The 15943-nt window shown below is 44.6% G+C and overlaps 1 long non-coding RNA gene across 2 annotated transcripts in view; it reads left to right on the top strand.

Moving 5' to 3' along the window:
* The first annotated feature begins 12 nt into the window (after window positions 1-12).
* Window positions 13-15943, top strand: part of LOC149917751 (uncharacterized) — a 40189-nt gene continuing 24258 nt past the window's right edge. The window contains exons 1-3 of one of the 2 annotated variants that reach the window (XR_016466717.1): window positions 13-801; window positions 1459-1543; window positions 2012-2164. This is a non-coding gene — a long non-coding RNA (uncharacterized LOC149917751). Of the gene's footprint in view, window positions 802-1458; window positions 2165-15943 lie in introns of both variants that reach the window. The other variant, XR_016466716.1, reaches the window with a different exon arrangement.

The raw sequence follows: 15943 nt of genomic DNA, 5'->3' as shown, positions 1-15943 counted from the left end.
GCCGTGCGGCTGGCGGCGGAACGGCGCGGCGCGGCGCGGTCAGTGGACGCGCGCCCGCTGAGGGGCTGAGAGCGGTGCGGTGTGCGCTGCGCTGCCCTCCGTGTGAGGGGATCCGCACAGCCCGCCCTGTGCCGGCGTACGGTACGGGGTTGTCCCACACAACTGCTCTCAGCAACCCGTGCCATTTACGTGCCCGTGGGTGTATCTTATTGTGCGTGAGGCTCGCACTTTGCAAGTGAGGGAACTTGCCGCTGCGACATCGCAGCGTTCCGTTCTGACGGGGTTGGTGCCTCATTTCTTTGAGAGTCCATTAGTGAGACCAAAGAAACAAGAAACGCAGCTGAGGAAACACCTGAAAAGGCTTGAAAAATAGCATAAGGAGAGATGTGCATCAATCTCAAGCCAGAAACACAGTTTTGGTTCTCGCGATAAAGACGGGTCCTTTCACCAACGGACGTGTTGGCTGCAAAAACCAGAAGTGCTGCGTGCATTGCTGGTGCTGAGGGACCAGTGGTTGCCGTGAGGTGTGAAGGTGGGCTGCAGGAGCTGTGGGGCAGAGGGGAAGGTGCCGGTGGGTGCTGAGCAGCCCTAAGGCCGCAGGAAGGCAGAACAAAAGGCAACCGCAGAACGTAGTTGTGCCATTCAGTATTACGTGGGGTTCGCTGAGCACCTCGTTCCGTCAGCAGTCTCGAGGGCAGATTAGGAAGTTCAGTTCTGCATCCCAGGAATTTATATTGATGCTATGTGTGCATGGGCGTGAACATCTCATCCAGTTGTAGACATCTGCATCTACACAACACTGTGAGTGTTAGCCTCTGTCTGGAAGGATAGAAAATGAACAGTTGACAGAAAAACATCAATAAACGTTTTCTCTCAATAAAAAATGTGGCTTCCAAAGATTCTGAATGTAAGATAAGACATGGCTGTCTGGATAGGCTAATGGGCACATTAAATATGTAACTAGCATAGAGCAAATGGTACTTTACCATTCGTGGTGAAACCAAAGCTTTTAAGATAAAAATGTTGGTATGGTAGGATAGTTCTAATTCTGTGGCTCAGGCAAATAAAATTGGATGTGGTTTTGGGGGTATAGGCTCTAGTAAAATCTTCACTTGCTCATGTTTGTGCTGCTTGTTACTGAGAACAGAACTGAGACCAAATCTCCATTATTTATAACATAAGGTAACTTATAGCATCAGGTTCCTCTTAGCTGTCTAGTGCCTATTCAAATACCAGAGGGCCTGCCTTTAATACAGTAGGCCAGAGCAAGCTGACTAGGATGTTTCAATACCATCATGGTCCCAACATGTTGTCAGTGATGGTCAGCGGATCAGAAGCCTTGTTTTGTTAAAAATGAGTTACAGGTTTTAATATGCTAGTGTTAACTAACCTGGCTTACAAAAATGTGAAGGTTGCAAATGCCAAATTTTTCTTTTTACGTGTCCTTTATGATCTTAGGAGCAGCAGTAGAAGCTCAGGAGGTGAGCAGTCATCTGGCATGATTGACAGACTCATTAAAAAAAAAAAAAAACAACAGAATGAGGTGAGCAAATGAAAGGCATTGTTCTTGCACATGGAAGATGGAGGCAAGGTTTGTTGTGATTGCTTTTAAGTGACTGACTTTGACTGTAGGGATGGGGCTAATTTTCCTCACTTGTGTACATAAGGAATTTTATTCTTCCTGTTATTTTTTCACTTCTACCTTCCATTGCAGTAGTGGGAGGTGCTGAAGCTAGAGTGGTGGAAATGTTTGAAATGTGACAAAGTCTCTCCAGGGAAGATTGTCCCTTCCTCAGCCTGCTTCCCTTCTTTTCCATATTAGCTTTCACAGACTAAACATGAAAAATAAAGCAATAGAAGTTGCTGAATAAGGAAACATTTTTATTTTTTCCCTCAGGCTAACGAGCAGAGCATTTCCACTGAACTCAGGTGGCATTTGATTGAGCATTGGTGCTGCTATGCAAGAGGTTCTACATAGCGTTGTTTAACTTCTGTTCTCACATTTTCTCAGGTCCTTGCTCCTGAAAGGCTAAGTCCAATCTGATAGTGCTGCTGGTGTGGATGATGATGCCAAACTGCAACATGAACATACCTGCAGTATGAGCCAAGCCAGCTAGGAGGTTGGCATTAACCCACTGTTGGTGCTGACCAGCCATGGAGAGAGGTCAGTGAAATCTCGCTGTTCTATCTGAGGTCTAACTTGCTCCTAAAACTTAGCAATGTTATTCCCAGCATGATCTGTCCTACTTTTGCTCTGACTCTGAGGGCTTTGCTTTCATAATACGTCAGCACGTGAAAGAATGAACCTGGCACTGGACATATCTGGACATAGCTATGTCATGTTCCAGTCTTGTCTCTCCCTTTAATTTATGCTGAGACCTGAACAGATTCATCCAGTTTTATGGCTTAGTTTCTCCTTTATAAAATGGGAAGAGTCTTTATCTGCTGGATGGTGGTATTGTAGGACTTTCTTAATTATGAAACAGCATTTTGAAGCAAAATGAAAATGATGGATGTTCTTTATCTTAATCAGAGAAGGCTGGATCCCAGCACTAAGTGCCTTGATCAGAAGATTGGCATACTCAAAAGATTGGCTAAAATGTCAACACAGAAAAGCTCCCAGAGCCAGAACTCTTCCAATTTTTAGATACTTCTAAGGGTAAAATACAGAATATAGGTTCACACTCCATAAGTGTTCTTATTTTGTGTTCTTCCAACTTTGACAGCACAGCCACATCAAATCATTTGAACTGTCCTAAGAAAACTAAAAGCTAAAGGATGAATTTCACTTTGGCTTGCAGTAACAGGTATCACTACACATACCTGATTAGCCACAGTCTGAACACTACTGGACCCCTCTCCCACGTTTCCATGCAAGCATGTTACAGTAAGGGCACTGCTATTGCAGAGATCTCCTGCTTTTGCTGCTTCTCTTTATTTGCACTGTCATTGTGGCAAGTGGGTGGGGTGGGGGGATGTGCTAGCTGATGCAATTCTCATTTCCGGATGCTTTTTACATCTATATTTCTGCAGCCCACTATTTGTAAGTGTGCACTAGGGCAAAATATATGGAGACCTGTGTAAATAAGTGTCATTTTCTGAAGGACTTACTTCCCCAGTGTCCTTTTGTTTGACCTTTTTTTGTTTTTTAAATTGCAATCTGCTTTCTAGCAGACGTTTCAGTACTCAGAACTTCCAAGTTACATCAGTTTTTCTTTTCACCCAAAAAGGCTGGTTATGTTTGCAAGCACAAGAGCAATGGATTACACATTCTATATAAAGCTAATGTTTTTTCTTGTAGCAGCTTCCCAAACTGTCACTGGACAAAACAGAATACATAACTGTCTTGCTCTCTAAAGGACAGAATTTACTCATGGAAGCATGAGTCACTTGTGCAGAATTCTTCAAGCCAAACCCAGCCTTTTACATAATTGAATATTTACTCATTTTCTTAGGAACTGCAGGAAATGGGACGCTCAGATAAATCACATGGTCAGAGAGTAGAGTAAGGACAGCCTGGTGGGTAGGAATCACTACTCAGTCTTTGCCTAACAAAGTCGCCCAGATGTCTCAGCTGGTTCAGCACCTGCCTTCTACTGATAGTCAAAAGAGCGAAATCATTAACGCATTCTCACTGCTGCCTCCTAAACTGGCAGTAGCAAAACTCCTTCTGTTTCTCATGCTGTTTTTGAGTGCCTGGCAGGTTGCAGTAAGTGGAGACTTTCTATAAATTACAGTAAGGAGCCATTAAGGGATATGAGAGGAGGGCTGCAGACCGCTGCCACTGCAGCTTGCCAATTCCAGAGGGCAGGCAGGTTCAGCAGCAAAAGGTCAGAGGCATGTCCCTATATTCCATCTGGAGCAGACGCCTCCTTGCCCTTATTTTAATATTCATATTCATTCTGCAGCTGTCAGTTTTGATTTTCCCAGGACCCCTTCTCAAGTACATCCCATGCCAGCATAATGGCTAGCTCAAGATAAAGAGCTGTGGAGTCCTGCAAAGGCAACTTTTTTTTTTCACTGGTTCTTGCCATTTGGGAGACAGTGCACTTAATGGGACAGTGTGGTCTCCCCTCCAATGAAGAACATACATCATTTGTTATTTCCTTCCATAAGAGGGATGGCAGCAAAGAAGATGATAATGGACCCTTCAAGGAATGCATAAACAGGCTTGAGTGTTCTGTGGGCTTAGTGTGTGCCAAAGAATAAAAGCAAGATAAGTTACAGCAGAGTAAGTCTCATCACAGTATTCTCTTTCTCAAAGATACTTTCTAGCATTCCAGATTTTGCATATCTGATTGACCCTGGGCATATTCAGAATTACAGGGGGTTATCTATTCTCTCCCATGCAAATATGACTATGGCAGAACTCTCATTTCCATGAAACAAAATGCCAAGTTATACTGTTGGAAACTTGGCATCTGGTAGTTGAAGATACTGGGCCATATGACCACTGTAGAAAACTGAGAGTCTCCCTGAACATACAGGCATGAGACTTACTGCCCTGCCAGCCCTCCAGAAACTGCACAAGCAAAATGTGAACTCATCCCTTTGTCTCTTTAATCTGTTTAGGAGACAGCAGCACCGTAGTCAGGACTCTTCAGCAGCATAAAGTTGGATGGTCAAGGAAGTTCTAGACAACAAAAATAGTTTGTTCCTTGTTTTCATGAGGGACACGCTTCAGTATGGAGGATTCTTTTCCTCAAAGCTTTTGCTTCAGACATCAGTGCTATAAAATACAACTTTTACATAGTGGTTTCTGGAGCTTGTAATACACGGCTTACTTTCTGTAGCTCTTTGTGATCTTGGTAAATAAAATCCAGTTCTGGATTTTATCTGGAGTAGAAAAGCTGGAGACTGGGACATAATTACCTCCTGGTTTTGTACATTTTCCAGCAGATGTAGAAAATGTGTGTGCCTACAGATGACTACGCAATAAATGATTATTCATTCCCTGGGAAAGGCTGTGGGAGAAGAAAGGTGAAGCTTAACTTGCAGTTCAGCAAACTTATCAATAGAATGGAGCCAGGCAACCAGCTGCCTTCATTTCAGTCCCCCACACCTGAGGCTCTTTAAAAGAGCTGCAGCTGGGCTGGCTCAGCCCTAGGATGATAGCAGTCCTGGCGGGTGGCTGCGGCTTGTGTTACAGAGTTGAACTCTTCTGCTGTTCTCAGATGGGAGAAATGGCTTCACTGTCTCTGCACAAGGTACTCTTTTATGTCTTTGTTTTTGTGGTGGTTGTTGTTGGTCTCTCTGTGGGTGAACACAGCCTTGTGGGCAGATGGTGGAAGGCAGGTACTGTCCTGAGAGGTTATGGGGCAGGGTTCTTAAATACCATCTATATCATATGTACTCCCAGCAGAATGTGCTGCTGGAGTGGAAATAGAACAACGCTCCAGAATAACTGTTAGGTTATCTTTTAAGGAGTTCTGGTTCCTAGGCTTTTATGTTTTGTTGCTTAATTTTATTTTATAAGCAGAAGGTAGCTAAGACAAAGAAATACACACAACTTTTTCTTAATGACCAAGTTCTCCTAGCTTGTGTTACCTGTTAGAAGTTTACCCCATCATCTAGGTATGTTGTAGTTCTATGTTAGCTGACTGCCATAGGAATTATGTGATCTGTATTTTCCTCACAGGAGTTTTTGCTGTATACCTCATTCTTTTTACAGCAAAGATAGGTGTGTGCTCTGAGGTTCTGCTGTGCCTCAGGTAGAGGTTCAGAGTGTGGCGTGGCAGTAAGAGGGGGCTGATTTGTGATTATTTTCAGGATGATCATAAACTTTTCCAGTCTTGATTTTCCTTCTTTTTTTTTTTTTTTTTTAATTTCAAATTTCCCTAATTCTTAATTGAAACATGATATGGTGCATGGTGACTCAGTACTGAAGGCCTAAATTTTGTCAGTGTTTTCAAAGGAAGATGAGATTGAATAGTGAGAGGTGCAGCCTGTTTGGCTGAAGAGCACTGACTGGTCTTTTGACTCTGTTTCCTTACACGATGACAGAGATTTTTTTAATGGATTCCAGGCAGGTACCAACATCTCTAGCACTGGGACAGCAGTGATCAGACATGCAGTGGCTCTCCTTAGCAAAAAGCTTGCTAACTGAAGAGATAAAACAAAGCTGAGAAGTGAAAGTGGAACCACAGAAGGGCAAAATAGTTACTAAACATGCCTCTAGTGTTAGCACACTGGATATTTTCAGGAATGTTATGTGAATATTGACCTGTAGTTTTATCAATTTGTTTTTTTTTTATGTGTGCTTCAATTTTAAACAGGCAATGAAATCTTGCTCCTTGCCTATGGACTGGTAACAAATCATTTCTGCATCACTGTGCTGAGCCTGGAGTTGCTGGTTTGTGGTGCCTTGATTCATGTGTTTAGATGAAACTCCACAAATATTTAGTAAATATTTGCAGGGCATAGTCCTGTTGTTTTGTAATCTGTAAGTCTTTCTTAAAGAGGAGGGTGTTACAAAAGAGAGTGGGTGCCTGACTTTGAGCTGCTGCAGAAGCAATCTGGATGCTTGCAGAATCTGTTATTTCTCTAGTGTGGGCCTAATGGTAAAAGGAATGGGCAGCCTGTGTCCTGGGTGTGGCAAATGCATGGTATCTCACCGATTCTCTCCAACCTCATGTTTTTCTCATACTTCTATCCAGATTCAGCTGTATTTGTAGACCCTGTGTGGCTCTGGCCCTAAGCAGCAGTATCTCAGTGCAGGTGCCCTTTTAAAATGCATCCGTTTGATCAAAAAGAAAATGTGAGAGACTAGAAGATAGGTCTGATTTCTGTGAGGTGTGTGTTTGCAGAAAAGTTCAGTTTCTGAATACTGTACCTCCTGAACACTCCCTACATACTACTTTTTTCATATCCTTTTTTCTAATAGCGTGTCACTTCTGTTCCATACATCCTATAGTCTATGCATGATTCATGGTGTATTTGTGGAAGACCTTTTATATTTAATGCTCTGATGTTAGGGAAAAAATACTGGCATGCATTATCTTTTGCTTATTGCATGAGAGTGAACGATTTTTGCAGCAGCAACAGGGATGTGCAGTTCCCTTGGCATACATCTTGTCCTTGCCGTGTGACAAGCTTTTAGACTGGTCTCTGAGGCAGGTGGGCTTCACCCATTGCTTCACCCATTTCTTCACTGTTGGCCTCCAAGCTGAGGTATTTGTGGGCAGTGCAATGCCAGTTGGGCAGGGAAATTTCAGCATTAGAATCTGTGAGATGAGAGATGGAGCAGAGCCTGGGTCTCTGGTGGCCAGGGTGTGACGTGATGCGTTTACGTGTTAGACAGAAGGAGCTGTGTCTGCTGCATCTCATGGAATAGCATTCTGTGTGTTTGGCTGCTGCCAGTCCAGAGTTCTTTCATTTTTAATCTTATCAGCTGTTTGTGCCCCCAGCATTATGAGGAAGAAAAATCTCACTCATTCTGCAGCTTGTAGAGCTAAACAGTACTTCTATCCCCAGGCTTGGTCCTGAGAAGTGAAGGCTGAAGGTACTCAATGCATTTTTAGGATCTTCTAGGTGAAGGATATGTCCTTATTCTCTTCTTTCTGTTTGTATATGCCTAGCAGTAATGCTGAACGTGCATTCTTTGACTAATAATCTCTCTTGCATCCCCTGTTAAAATATGCTCTCTTGCAAGCAGAACACCTGGAGATCTGGAGTCAGTAGGATATTATGTTAGGGATGGTTTTTTGTTTTTTGGTTGTTTTTTTTTTTTTTTTTTTTAAGCAAAAACAAACCAAAAATCCCTCAGTAGCATTTAATATCTTTTAGGGAAAGGTTACTGACAGCCGGTTAATTCGGTGCATGACCTCGGTAAGAGTTCTTAGGCAGTAAGAGTAGCCAAAAATAGCTCCATGAAGGTCGGGAAAGGCATCTTTTCTGCATATGGGAACACTTTCCTGAAACATCTATACGGTAAGCAAGCAAGAATGGCTAGAAAGAAAAAAGGGAATGAAGGAAGTCAGGGCCTGTTTAACGCGTTCTTTATTCAAATAAACCTGTAGGAACTGCTGTTTGCCTTGAGGGTTTTTCTGCATGTGAAAGGGAGAAAGTCTGTGTTAACTTCCAACCCACACTTCAAATATGGCTGGCCAAATAAAAGCTGGATTTGAGCTGTCAGTAGATGAACAACAGCAAGGGGGACCCTTATGTTTTAAAATGGAGCTGTAGGCTCGCGTCCAAGTGATTATTAAGCTCCTGACTGACCCTGGAGTAGGAAAGAAAATTCAGCTTGTCGGACCAAATGTTCTCTTTCTTTTGATGTGTGCATGCTGAAACAGAGTTTACGAGAAGCTTTCATAGCAAATTCCAAAGTCACCACAAAGCACTTTAATTATTGAATAGGCGAGAGCTAACGCAGGCGGGAAGGGCTCTGTATTTCTCTGCGTGTTAATCTCCTACCTCCCGCCCCCTTCTGTCCAAGTCCCCTTGGTTAATCAGGTTATGTTCGCCCTATTTCTTTCCAGGAGCATGCAGAATGCAGCATCAGTTGAGAGAGAGGATAGAAAGGAGAAGGGCACTCCGAAAGAGAGAGTGGGTTGAGGATGCTCCAGAAATGAAAGCTTCCCTCTGGCAGGGTTCCCAAGATCACAGCAGGATGGCTGCGGGATGTCTCTGACCTGTCACACTGACATGTTTCATCTTGCCTCCCAGACTGTGTGCCAAAGGGCAGTGACTTTGCCTTTTGTGCTCAGCCTGGACAAATTAGCCGTCTCTGCAATCAGCAGCCCCCTCCCCAAGCACTCATTCGGTAGCCTTCGTCAGCTGGGAGACTGTGGGAGGCTGATGGCCCTGGGGGAGCATGCTCTGCCTGACATTTGCCTGAAACACAGTGGTTAATTCTGGGGGGAGGCTGGAGGTCGTTTCAGCACAGACAAAAGCCGTGTGTGCTGAACGCCTCTGCACAGTGATTCTTTCTGCACTCATCCTCTTGAACACATGGCTGCAAGCCACAGAAAAATAGCACAAATGGACCTGCTGCAATGATGGATGGCTATGGGAAATAGGGAGCCTGCATGCACACAGCCAGAATCATTCACCTGCTGTGCTCTTGTGCTGGCAAGCCTGGGCCCTTTTTGTGTGGTGATCCTGGAGATCAGCCTTGAGGTTTGCAGGGTCCTCGGTGTGGATGCATGCCTTGGAAGTGCTCTCATCTCCATCTATAATGGGCAGTGCCCATTGAGACTAGGGGGATTGAGAACCAAAGCACTTCTGTGACTAGTGTATAGAATCAAACTTGTAGCTGAAACCTCTTCTGAAATGTGATTTTTTTTTTTTTCTGATGTCTGGATCTGGACAAGCAATTCTATTTAATCAGTTTTGATGGGAGAACCAGGTGCAGTGACTTGTGATTTTTGGGAGGCAGGATGTAGATCTGCAGGTCTGCACCTGCATTCTGTTCTGGGATTGAATTTATCCAAAAGCTCAAAATCAAATTCTTTTAGACCAAGAATCTCCAGGGATGTTTTGCATAACCCTGCTTCCCTAATGCTCTGCTCCTGGCTCAGGACCAAGTGAATGTCTCAGTTTTGCCAGGAAGTGCCACGCCATGCAAGCACGCCTAATTCAGTCTTGTGCGCCGATTTCCTTGCTCGGATCTCATGGTGCACTGTTCCACTGAGATGCAGGTATTTGTGAGAAAAGATTTTTTTTTTTTTTTAGCAACCCTTTTTGCTAACAGTGTGGATAAGTAGTGTTTTTGTAGCTTGAAGCCAGGCGAATGCTAAAACATTCGTTCAAAAGCAGAAGCACTGGCAAATGCAGACTTGCACCGGTGATTTCTGGTGCTGGGATGTGATTTTACATGTTTCTGAGCATGCAGCAAAATGAACTCTATGCCCACGTGAATGCAGGGTGACAGGAAATGAACCACCAGGAATGGTTTCTTGGCTGAGAAGGGCTGTAGAAAAAAAAAAGCAAAATGTATCAAGGCGTGTGCTGCTGTGGAGCCAGGCCTTTCAGGTGCTTACAAGCCATGTGGAGATTGCAGAGCCCTGCTCCCACTGCACGGCACTCACTGCTTTTTCATAGGTCAGGAACTATTTTACTTTTTAATTAGTACCGTTTTATCTTTCAACAAAGTTCCAAGACTCCAGAAGATGGAGCTTTAGGCAAAGCCACTGGGGTTTTTTTTTGGTTTTTTTTTTTTTTTCAGACAAGGCAGCGCTGAAAGGAAGCTGAAAAGCAGAAACCTTGGTGGAGAAAATGGGCCAGGAGGCACTGGAGTAGTGGCTCTGTTTGAGTTGTGCAGTAGCTGGTGGATATGGCTGTGTGTCCCAGGGAATTGTGTGTTACAGAGGCATGGCTCATGGCATGTGCAGCAACCCAGTCACGAGGTAATGACTGGACCTGTGGGAGAGGCATGCGAGCTGTATAGGTTGTTAAGTCATTAAAAAAGCAAACAAATTAAAAGTCAACATTACATTTTATACTTTGGAACTCAGCTGCTATTATTTGGTTGTAGATGAGAAAGAACTTGGAAGCTTGGAAATTAATAATTGTGACAATACCTGCCTTCGTTTTACTTGCTGGTAACAATTCTGATGGGGCAGTGGCTCTACTGTCTGCAAGCAATAACCATTTAAGACATTGGGTATCTTATCCTTTGAAGGTCTAATAATGTGGAAAGTATTGGTACAAAACACCCACTGAAGTCAGGGTGCTGAAAAAGAAATGTTTAGAAACATTAATTGACAGCATGAATGAATTTGGCACTGTGTTCTGCCAGGTGTCCATGGGACTGGAGCTAACTGACTACTATCAGTTGGATAATTCTAATATTAATCTTTTTTTTTTCCTATGCTTTTCTGCTGAACATAGGACACTAAATTAGGGCCTTGAGGAGTAAAATGCTAATATTTTACCGTGTAACTCATGGTATTAATGTCTGTTCTTGTGTCTAGTTGGAGGTATCCTGCAGGGAGAAGGTTCTTGGAGGTTGAGTGTTTCTTCTTGGCTGTCCAGACATTTCCTGTAAACATAAGTCTTTTTAATCTGTTGTACAGTGTTTTCTTAAAGCTCTTTGTCCCCTGACTGACTTACTCTGGAGACTTCAGGCAGAGTGGTAAGCTGTTTGTTTCATAATCTTGAACGTGTGTGTGAAAGTTGTTAGATGCCTAATATTGGGTGATTAATGAAACAGCTGGATGCCTTTCAGGTACTTAGGATGTAAGTGATTTGCTTTTGATAAAGGAGCTCTGAAAAATTCTTGGTCTCAACTGGAGGCAAAGTGCTTTTCATGTGATTTCTATCCTTTTGAAAATGTAGCATCTTCTGGTTTCTGTGAAACATCACAGCTGCTATCTCCATTGATAAAGAAACGTCAAAAAAATTGATTTTCCAGCTAATACTGAGGTGCCTGAAAATGCTTCTATGTCAACCCCATAATTGGACCAAATATATTGTTAAAGGCTCTTGGGTAAGCAGTTGTGCAAGGCATTCAATAAGGAAATTGGTTTGAACTTTGTGCAGACACTTGTTCCTGCTATTATTACATGTAGATAAATCGGGGAAAAAACATATCCAAATGTACAGAGTCCGATGGTTGATCGTACTGTGTGATGGAGTGGTTCCAAGCATGCACAGAAATACTGCAAAGTTAAAGATCTGCCTTTGCAGTTCCTCTGTAAAGCGTATAATGCTAATAGTAAGCCTTAGGGTACTTCTAAGAGATGCTCTAAAAGATTATCCTTGGTGCAGCAGTGGCACTCTCACTGCAGCTCCTTCTGTAGGAAGAGCTGAAATGGATCTCTGTTCTCCTGAAACAAGATTTTAAGCATTGTGGATTTGGCAATTCCCCCATGCACGTGGTAATCCCTGCATTGCAAGTAGAAGCTAAACACTTGCTCTTCTTGAGACTTCTCACCCATCTCTCACAATTAGCCTGTGAGGGGTGACAGACATAAACCCTGCAGAGGAGCCATTTGTCAGTATTCCTGTCCCCATCTCATCCCCTCCATCTGCTATTGGGTATCCTTAGGTATGATGTTGGAATTAAGTGAAGATTTAAAATAATAATAAAAACAAACCCTTAGCCATTCCCTCTGAGGCATTTTGCTCTGGCACTGATCTAGATCCATTGAAGTTTTCAATTAGTTAGATCCCATCTTGCATATAATGCAAAATAAAAATAAAAAAAACAGTCTGTATTTGGGAGAAATCTTCCAATTTTGGGTTGAATTTGGTAATAGTCTAGTTAAAAAAAAAACAAACAGTAGGGTGCTGACTAAAGACAGCTGAAGAGCTCTTTACTGCTACCTCCCTTTTGATTGCATAAGTATACTGAATAGCTGATGGCAAGCTTGAGAAATGGCATATCTAAAATATTTTGCAATGTCTTTTTGTTTTTTTTCTTTCCCTTCACACTACTGTTTGGTAGATGTGGATTCCAACTTAGCTTGACAGACTGAGTGTGCAGTCTGTGAGATTTGGGCCCTGTGCTGCCCAGTTGGACTTTGACTCCTGCCAGGTGCAATCAGGAGGGCTGCCCTTGTTGGGGCTTCTAAAGAACCTGAATGTATTGTAGTTGTGCTGAGTCCTGTGGGAGTCAGATGCCCAAATTCTTTGTTACAAACTGTACCAGGTAGTGGGAGAGCTGCATGGGGCCCAGTGTCTGATTGCAGTGCCGTAGGACCTCTGTCACTGCCTGGAGACCTCCCTTATGCACAGTCTTTTTAAATAGAACAGAGTTGCCACTGCAGTAATGAAACTGAGAGCAGTGTGAAATATTTATCCAGGTTATTCGTGTAGGGGGGTAGAAAGTGAGTTATTTCAGCTACTCTACTTCCCGGTGCTGCTGCAGGAAAACACTGAGACAGGAAGTGCCCTGTTAGTGCTGGGATGAGAAAGCAGAAGTGGGACTGAGTGGTGAGACCTTGTGGTTGGGGGCCCTGACCTTTGTTTTAGGCTGATCTTTTAGAACAATCAGCCACAGACGGACTCTAGCAGTACTTCCTGGTGCTGAGAATTCCACAGGGCTGTGACTGCCCAGCCCTGCCTGCATTAATGAGCCCTGAGCAATAAGTAGGGGCAGATATTGAACAAGCGACTGATACTAAGGAACTGATACCTGCTTTGTGTGTCTAACACCTGGGAGATTTGCATTAAGAGTTTGTTCCTGCTGGGAGTAAAATGCTCCTGTAGGTTCACTGAGTGCCAGAGCTCACAGCTGTGCTGTGTGGTGAAGTACTGTGTGCCTGAAAGGCATCTGATTCTAGCATCAGAGTCTGATTTCAAATAGATCAATATCCCGTAGTGAAAAGGGAGGCATGTTTGGGAGAGAGCAATAATGAACTTCAATTTGGGGGGCAACACAAACACCAGGGCAACAGGGTGGTGTTCCTGGCATGCTGTGTCCCCCATGGCTGCTGTCTGTGTCAGAGTGCTGTGGTGTGCTGGTGAGGGCTGTGCTCTGAATTGGGGCAGGGAGAGAGCAGAAAACATCTGTGTTTGAACACAGTTTCTGTGTCACTCTGTCTCCATTAGGATTCGATGGGAGTATGACTGGGATGGAAGCAAAACTGCATGTTGCTTCTGCTCATTGCTGTGAGCTCTATTCCTTGTTTCTGTGATGTTTCATGTGGGAAAAGCATTGGACAGTCTTGCTTAGAGGCACGGAGCATGATGCTCCTCTTGTACTGTCATCTCCATTTTAGCCTTGGAGAGAAACAAGCTGTTGGAAAACCAGCCACTGTATTGTAATGAGCAGCAGCTTCACAATCAATACTTTTTCTAGTGAAAGGTTTCCTGGTCGCAGTCAGGTTTACTGCTGCCTGAGACAGTCACATCTGATGCTTGTGTGTGGGCAGAGGTTTCTTGGAGCAGCAGGGCAAACTGCAGCCCTTGTGCCTGGGTGGGCACCGTACCTCCAAACCTCCCTTGCAGAAGCCATATCCGAGCTGCTGACAGGCTGCTTGAGGGGCTGGTATGTGCTGCAGCATCTCTGCCCATGCGTGCTGCAGATCCTCAGAAGCAGTGGCTGCACACACAAGTGCTGGTGCTGCAGTGCTCATGCTGTACCCTGCAGCGTCTGTGGAGATGCAGGCAGGGGCTGTGTGTCAGATGAGCATCACTCACCCCTCCTACTTGCGTGCCTGCCTGCCTCCCTGGGAGTGTGCTATTTCTGAATGTAGGCCAGTGCTTCATAAGCCTGTGTCTTTGTTTGTGTACAGCAAACAGCTGCAGGCCAGGGGGCTTGGTTCTGCACTCAAATGGCATCCTGTGGTAGACTTGCTGAGAAGTAGCTTTGCTCAGTGAGAGGGGGGGTTCTGGCAGGTCTCTAAGCACAACTGGCCACTGACCTGTATGAAGGCTGTGCTGCTCCATGGGTCACCCTTTCTTCCAGGAAGGCAGCAGAGAAGCTGGCTGCCTCTTCTGCATCTCCTCCAGACTTTGCACATAGAGACAGAGCATGAAATACAGGAGGGGAGGATTGTGTCTGAAGGGATTCCTTGTGGAAAAATGAGTGCCACATTGCTGAGTAGAGATCCCCATAGTTATAGCTGAACAGGCATTTGTTTAAGGCTTGGATCTCAGCTCTCGCAGTTGGTTCTTGTTCATCACTCCAGTGTATTGGTGTAAAGCAGTGCTAATCACCTAAGAATGGTTATTACAAAATGTAGTAGTAATTCCTGTGCTAGTCTTTGGACTGTGGTGTGTTTGCTTTTGTTGAGATAAGTTAGCCTGAAACTTGAACGCAGGAAGTTCTGTACTAACATGCACAAGAACTTCCTTAACAGTAGGGGTGACAGAGCACTGGAACAGGTTGCCCAGAGAGGTTGTGGAGCCTCCTTCTATGGAGATATTCAAGACACATGTGGACACCTACCTGTGTGGAGTGTTGGAGGGTACGTGCTTTGTCTCATGTCCAGACACCCATGCTACAGAGCCGTAAAGCACTTCTCACAGTGTCATGCTCTGTACGGCCTGTTCTTGCAAAGCAGAGTGCTTGGTGCTCACCAGCTGTGACACTGCATTGGTAGAACTAAACAGCAAATCTTTGCCCCTGCCACATGCACACCTTGTGCACACAGCCAACCTGATGGCACCGTCCCTCTCGTCTGCTGCTGGCTCACTGGATGATCAGCTCGTGACTGCAAGGGGAGGACAGCATGGTGCCTGCACGTGTGGCAGGCAGTGGACTGTGGCTTGGCTGTGTCCGGGCCCAGGGGTTGTCATTTACAGAGCATGTGACTTTACAACTTGGTGCTTATTTCCGTAGTTTATTATCAGCAGAAGTTGGGCAAAGGTAGAAATGGGAGGAGTCCCCAATGGAAAGTGTGTACTGTGGAGCTGCTGTATCAGAGTTGTCAATTCTGATCACAGGATTACCATGTGTCCAATGAAACTGTTATCAGCTCTCCCTTATCTGGCTCCTTCAGTCAGCTGGAGTTGAGAAGGCTGTAGTCTGGGGCAGGAGGAAAGACGCACATCCTGTGCTTCATGCTGCAGTGCAGATGCAAATCCCCTGAGGCATCACTACTTGTGCAGTGCTGAGGAGCAGCTCCTGCACCTGAAACCTGCTGATCTCTGTCTGGTTCCTGGAGTGATGGAGTGTATTTGGATCTTGTTTTAGCAGAAGTTAAGCCTGGAAATGCTCTCATCCTTCCCTCTCATCTCTGAAATCTGCGGTCAGAGACCTGTCAAACTGGTGTGGACTAGTAGTCATAGGGCAAAAAAGACCTGTGAGCATTGCTAAAGGCAGGACACTTTCCCTTGCTGTTTAAGGGTTGAAATGCATAGCTGTAGGTGCAGTTCACCCTGTGCGGTTTTTGGAGGGGATGGGGATAGTTGTTGTGTGAGAAAGGTAGCAGCCAAGAACAAGTGGGCTGGAAGGATGCCAGCAAAGAGCTTCAGCCTCAGCTGTGTTCTTCAAACCATTTTTCACATAATTGCCTTACCGTGGCACTGTGCAGTTTAGGCATCATCCTAA

Source organism: Phasianus colchicus, chromosome 5 (genome assembly GCF_987193195.1).
Source record: "Phasianus colchicus chromosome 5, bPhaCol1.hap1.1, whole genome shotgun sequence".
Lineage (NCBI taxonomy): Eukaryota > Metazoa > Chordata > Aves > Galliformes > Phasianidae > Phasianus > Phasianus colchicus.
This window is presented reverse-complemented; position numbering and strand designations above follow the sequence as displayed.